The sequence below is a fragment of the Pseudorca crassidens genome, chromosome 18 (genome assembly GCF_039906515.1).
Source record: "Pseudorca crassidens isolate mPseCra1 chromosome 18, mPseCra1.hap1, whole genome shotgun sequence".
In the NCBI taxonomy this organism is placed as follows: Eukaryota; Metazoa; Chordata; class Mammalia; order Artiodactyla; family Delphinidae; genus Pseudorca; species Pseudorca crassidens.
In genome coordinates, this window is record NC_090313.1 from 73,106,789 (window position 1) to 73,112,627 (window position 5,839).

Consider the following 5,839-nt stretch of genomic DNA (forward strand, 5'->3'; position numbering starts at 1 on the left):
ATGGTAAGTGTTGATGGATATATCCTATATAAGCAAAAACTCTGGCGTTCTCAATAACTTTTAACAGTGTTAAAGGAGTCCTGAGACCAAAATGTGCGAGAATTGCTATCGAGAATCTTATTAGTATTTATGTACCTGAGATGGTGATTTTTGCCCCCAAAATTCCATTTTAGAAGGCATTGGGAATGTCTCTATTTGATCCTTGGCAAAACTAAAATCATTTTATGAATAAAGTATGATTTTTGTCAACATACATTTGTTTATTGCTCATTTTATCTGTTCACGAAACATTTATTGAGCCCTTGTTATATATGTTCCAGGTGTGGTGCCTGACTCTGTGAAGGCAGTAAAGGGCGAGACAAACATGACCCCTGCCCTCGTGGAGATTTGTGATCTAGTTTGCAAAAGGGGCACAAGGTTGATTTGAAAAGAATTCAGGATCAATGTAAAACCAGATGGAAACTGCTTTTGTTTACCTTCACATGAACTACCAATTAATAGAAATACTATTTATTTTACTGAGTCTGAAGATTTGAGGCTAGAGAATTTCCTGGCAGGAGGACACCATGTGCCAGGTATTGGATTTATGGGTGATTCAAGTTACAGCAGCCCTGGTCTGTTATTATTGTCTTGGAAGGTATGATACGTTTTGAGAAAATTCAGTATAGGTAAACAAAAATCTATATTAGAAAGTATTATACTTGTATTTCAAAAAGAGTTTCCTTTTTGGAAATATTGGACTTATCAAGGGAATGATCAATACCTTTATTGATGGAATGAACTGTTCATTGTATACTTAGAATATGATTCAAATGATCACAGTTTTTCAGTAACATGTATAATGCATTTAGGAAGACAAAACTGCAGTGTACAGTTACAGTAAAAAAGAAGGAAGCAAGCTTCTAGGTACGGCCTGTGTCTGATGTTAGGTGAGCCTCAGGCCAGGAGGAAAAGTCCAGAGTTGGTAAGAGAAGTGGCAAAGCAAATAAGAACTGAGGTGTAAGTTCATTTCTTTGTTTTATAGCATGGTTGGGCTGGAAGGTCAAGACGGTGCGTGTACGTCTTAGTATCTTAGACAAAAATCTTTTATTGTGTCCTCGTTGATTAATGAAGAGATGTAGGGTAGATATAGGGCAAATTAGAGTGATTTGAAGCTGGTTGAACAATCACTTCCCAAAAGTCTTGGTAACGGATCCATTCCAACTTTGACGGAGGTCTCTATTGACTTGCCACAGGGCTCTATCTTCAGCTGCCCTCTATACAATGCTGTTATAAGTGACATCCTGAAGAAATCTGTTGATGGCAAAGATGGGAGGAATAGCTTATACATTAAGATGCTAGAACCAGGGTCCAAAAATATTTTTAAAAACTGAAACAATGTACCCAGTCTAGTAAGACAGAATTTAAGAGGAAAGTATCCACCACTGGGCACCCAAAAGCCATCCACACAAGTCTAGGATGTTTGGAACCTGACATGTTAAATGGAACCAGAATGAGGCAATACAAAAATGTGTCTGTAAAGACCTTGTTCAGAGTAGGCTCCCACTTGGCACTAGGATGTTTCCTTAAGCGCCATGGTATCAGTAGGTATTAGGACGGCGGAGGGGGGGGGGGATGAGGGTGAGGGTGGGGAAGAAACTCAGGTGGGGCATGTGGTTTAAGAGTACAATGTGAAGAAAGGAAGAAAGAAAGAGAGAAAGGAAGAAAGGAAAAATGGAAGGAAGGAAGGGAGGAAGGAAGAAAGGAAGGAAGGAAGAAAATAGAGAAAGAAAGGAGGGAGGGAAGAAAAGAAAAAGAAAAACAAGTTGGGATGGAGGGAAGAAAGAAAGAGAAAGAACAAGTATAATGTGCAAAAGAAAACAGCAAACTCAATAAATTGCTTCCTAAAACGCCATCTCAGAGGTCTCAGATTGTATTAATAGGAACATTCTGTCCAGAATAAAGGAGGGGATGGTCCTGCTGTACTGTGCAAGTTAGGCCTCACCTGGAATAGTGGAGGCAAGTCTGGGTTACCACCTTTTACAGAGACTTTGGCAAGCCAGAAAAATAGAGAAGGCAGCAACTAAGATGGGAAGGGTCTTGAGATCACATCATATCCCTGCTCTCAACCCTGCAGAGCGAGGCCCTGTCGAGGCCACAGGACTCCTGGCTGCCTCTCAAACCTCACCTCCTACTTACTGTCTCACGTCCCCTTACTGTCTTGCTGACCTCCTTGATATTCCTCAAACATCACACCTATATCATTGCAGGGCCTTCACTCCCTCCCCTCCCCGCATTCACGTGGCTCATCACCTCAATTCACTCGGGTCTTTGCTCAAATGTCATCTCCTCATTAGGGCTCCCTTGCCTCCGAACTTAGGGGACAAGCACTCCCCTTTCCCAGTCTCTGAACTTGCTTTTCCTTCAGTGTTTTTATTGCGGAGCACAGGCTCCGGACGCGCAGGCCCAGCGGCCATGGCTCACGGGCCCAGCCGCTCCGCGACACGTGGGATCCTCCCGGACCGGGGCACAAACCCACGTCCCCTGCATCGGCAGGCGGACTCTCAACCACTGCGCCACCAGGGAAGCCCCCCATTGGTGTTTTTTTTTTTTTTTTGCGGTACGCGGGCCTCTCACTGTCGTGGCCTCTCCCGTTGCGGAGCACAGGCTCCGGATGCGCAGGCTCAGCGGCCATGGCTCACGGGCCCAGCCGCTCCGCGGCACGTGGGATCCTCCCGGACCGGGGCACAAACCCGTGTCCCCTGCATCGGCAGGCGGACTGTCAACCACTGCGCCACCAGGGAAGCCCAATGAGCAATTTTTAGCAGACTCAGTGAGTACAATGAGGCCCTAACGCAAACCTACAAGAGTAAAACCTCTGAGAGCTACTCAGACACTGAAGGAGCTACTCTGTGGACGAGGCTTTTCCCATGTGGCCAGGCTAGAGTGGCGAGTGGGCGCTGAGTAAGGGAGCTTCAGGAATCTCAGGCTCCGGGTAAAGAACTGTTTCCAAGTGTTGGAAAGGATGGGCCTCTGGGAGCATCCCTGCCACTAGGCGTGTGTCCTCAGGTATGAGGAGGCTACTTGCCAGGGATATTGTTTGGAAGTTGAATTCGCTAATCCTGGAGACTTTTTTTCCATTCCCAAATTTTGTGAGATTGTGGCAGGTCAGCCCACCTCTTTCTCGTTAAAACAATTTTGAATTTAGTCTACTGAAATAGTTTTTCTATGTGAACACATTTTTAGTGTTTTGCATGTGATAATGGGATTCAATTTGTAGAAATGATGCCCATTTTCAGAAACACAGAACAGAATATGTGAGATTTAGAGGAGAAAGACTTTGATTTCATGGGAAATGTGTGTCATTCTCTGAGAGCATCCTAAGAATGATCAGAATGTACCTAATTTTTCTTATTCACGTGTCTGATGTGCTTACCACCCTTATAGATAATTATAAACATTGCTTTCTGAGTATCTTTCTAGATAAGACATGGCATCTCTCCCAAGGAGAATGATTTTAGCACTCAACAGCGGAGAAAGGAAGTGAATTATCCCTTTGTAACTGCTCGGGCACTTTAGGTAGTCAGGCAGCAATTATCCTGGTGTGAGTAAACAAGACTCTGCTTTGCTTTTTCACCAAGGCAGTTTTCTTTTTTATAGCACTAAATGTTGTGTATTAACACAGAGCTCAGAGAACATAGAGGTCTGTGTATTTTTATAAATTAAAACAAACAAAAAAACATAACAGTGCTTGTAGAGGCCTCTGTGTTCCTCACTCGGGGGAAAAAGCACAAAATATCAGTGTGGAGGGATTCCAAGTGCCTCCTAGCTAATCTCTGCAGCACTGCCTTACTCCCACAGTCCTGAAGCAGGCCCAGAGCAGAGAGATACGGCCTGAAAGTGTGTCATGGGAATTTGTGACTGTTTCTCTGGCTACGCGATGAGATTTTTGCTGCCTAGAAACGTCGGAGGTTGGAACCACACAGCTAGTGTTCTGTTAACCTAATATGTAGAAAAGAAAGTCTTTCCTGGAAGTCTGAATTTTTAAAACTTATTTCAAAAGGCGAACAAGAGAGCCCAAACATCATTTCAGCACATTAAAACAACAGCAGCAGAAACTGAGCTATGTGAAAGCTATATAAAGTGTGAACCTTGGCGGTCCAGTGGTTAGGGCGCTGTGTGCTCTCAGTGCAGAGGGCCCGGGGTTCAGTCCCTGGTCTGGGAACTAGGATCCCACAGGCTGCAGGGTGCAGCCAAAAAACAAACAAACAAATCAATTAAAAAATATAAATAAAGAGTGAACCTTCTTTCTCTCCCAGCATCAGCCAGGTTCTAGAGCACGGTTTCATGAGATGGGAAGCGGAGTATGTGGTTGCTGAATACTAGTTCCTGAGGAACTTCCCAGGAAGTGAATTTGAAGGGAAATGAGATCAGTGAAGCCAGAGCAACCCCAGGGTCAGAAACGAGGATGCTCCTGTTACTTGGTCCTGGGATATAGGACGACTGATGTTTCCCTGGGCATCGGCACCAGATGGTGGCTTTCCTAAGGGACTCTACATCATTGCGGCTGGCCTTTGGGTCTGACCCAGCAGTGTGGGCAGGACCTCTCTCTCCTGGTTCCTCTTGTGCCCTATAGAATAAATCAGTGGAATCCAGACAACTAGCGGACCAGGGTCCCAGCCACACTGCAATTTCTTGTTTATGCTTTTCCCGACCTACTGCCTGCACTGGGCTGCGCGCTCCCCAGGACAGGGACACATCTTGTTCACCATTGTATCCCCAGCACCTAGCTCGGCCCAGCCCCGAAGGAAGGCAGCCGTCAGTGAAGGTTTTTTGCACGTTACTGTTAAATGAAGTGAAACGGTCCAAAAAGTTAACGCAAGCCTGCACTAACCCGCTTCGAACGGTGGCACAGACTGCGCGCTTGGGTTTGAGGGAGGGTTTTCTTCCTCCATGTGGTCTTGGGTGTTCAAGTAATGGGCACCAGAAGCCCATCTGGTTACCTGAAAACTCAGTTCTTTGGCGGTCCGGGTAGTGAGGACAGGGTCTGAGTCCTTGCTCACCGTTGAATCTCGGGGTACAGTGCCTGGCACCCGGAGATGACCCACGAACACCTGTTAAAACAATGAAGTGATCGCTACCGGCCCGACTTGTGCCTACTCGGCTGCTGTTATTACAGACTAAACGGACCTCTTTCAAAAGAGGCACGTTAGAAAACGGAATCGCCCTGAAGGGCAAACATGTTGGGGTAGCAGCCCTTTTCCTACCGCTCTCTGGGAAGGTGAGGAGAAACCTGGGACGAAACTTCCCAGGGTCACGGTCCTGCACGGACCGCCGGCCTTGGGTTGCCGAGGTGAGCGGGCGTTCCCGGCCTCGCTCATCACGCCAGAAAAGCCCCAGAACCAGAGCCGGCAGGTTGGGAGGCGAGGAAGGCATTTCCTCCCCCACGTGACAAGGCCACTCCTCCGACTCCTGCCGGATCCGCGCGGCCACCAAGTGTCTCAAAGGTGAGGACTGAAGAACTGCGGCGGCGGCAGTGGGAGGCGCGGCTCGCCGCCCCGCCGCGCTCCCTCCCCCACGCCTCCATTTGGTGAGTTCCTAATAGGCTCCGGAGCCAGGACGGAGACCCCTGCCGGCGGGACGCGGCACTGCGGCTCCCGCCCTTCGCCGAGCAGGCTGCGCCCCGGGAGCCAGCTGGCCGGCGAGCCGGGGAGGGTCCGCGCGGCACGGGACGCTTGTGTCCTTCGCGAGCCAGGTCTTGATTCCACCTCCAAGGGCTCAACGTGATCTCTTCTTTGGACGCCCTCCGAAAGATTTTAAAAGACATCTGTTCCCGTGTAGGGCTGCCCAAATGTCCCCC

At 47.9% G+C, this 5,839-nt stretch overlaps 1 long non-coding RNA gene across 1 annotated transcript; it reads right to left on the minus strand.

The window, feature by feature from the left end:
• Positions 1–747: 747 nt before the first annotated feature.
• On the minus strand, positions 748–5,612 carry LOC137211255 (uncharacterized). The gene is made up of 3 exons (XR_010936980.1): positions 5,247–5,612; positions 4,983–5,093; positions 748–1,293 (listed from the first exon to the last, which is right to left on the minus strand). It is a non-coding gene; the product is annotated as an uncharacterized lncRNA (long non-coding RNA).
• Positions 5,613–5,839: the final 227 nt, after the last annotated feature.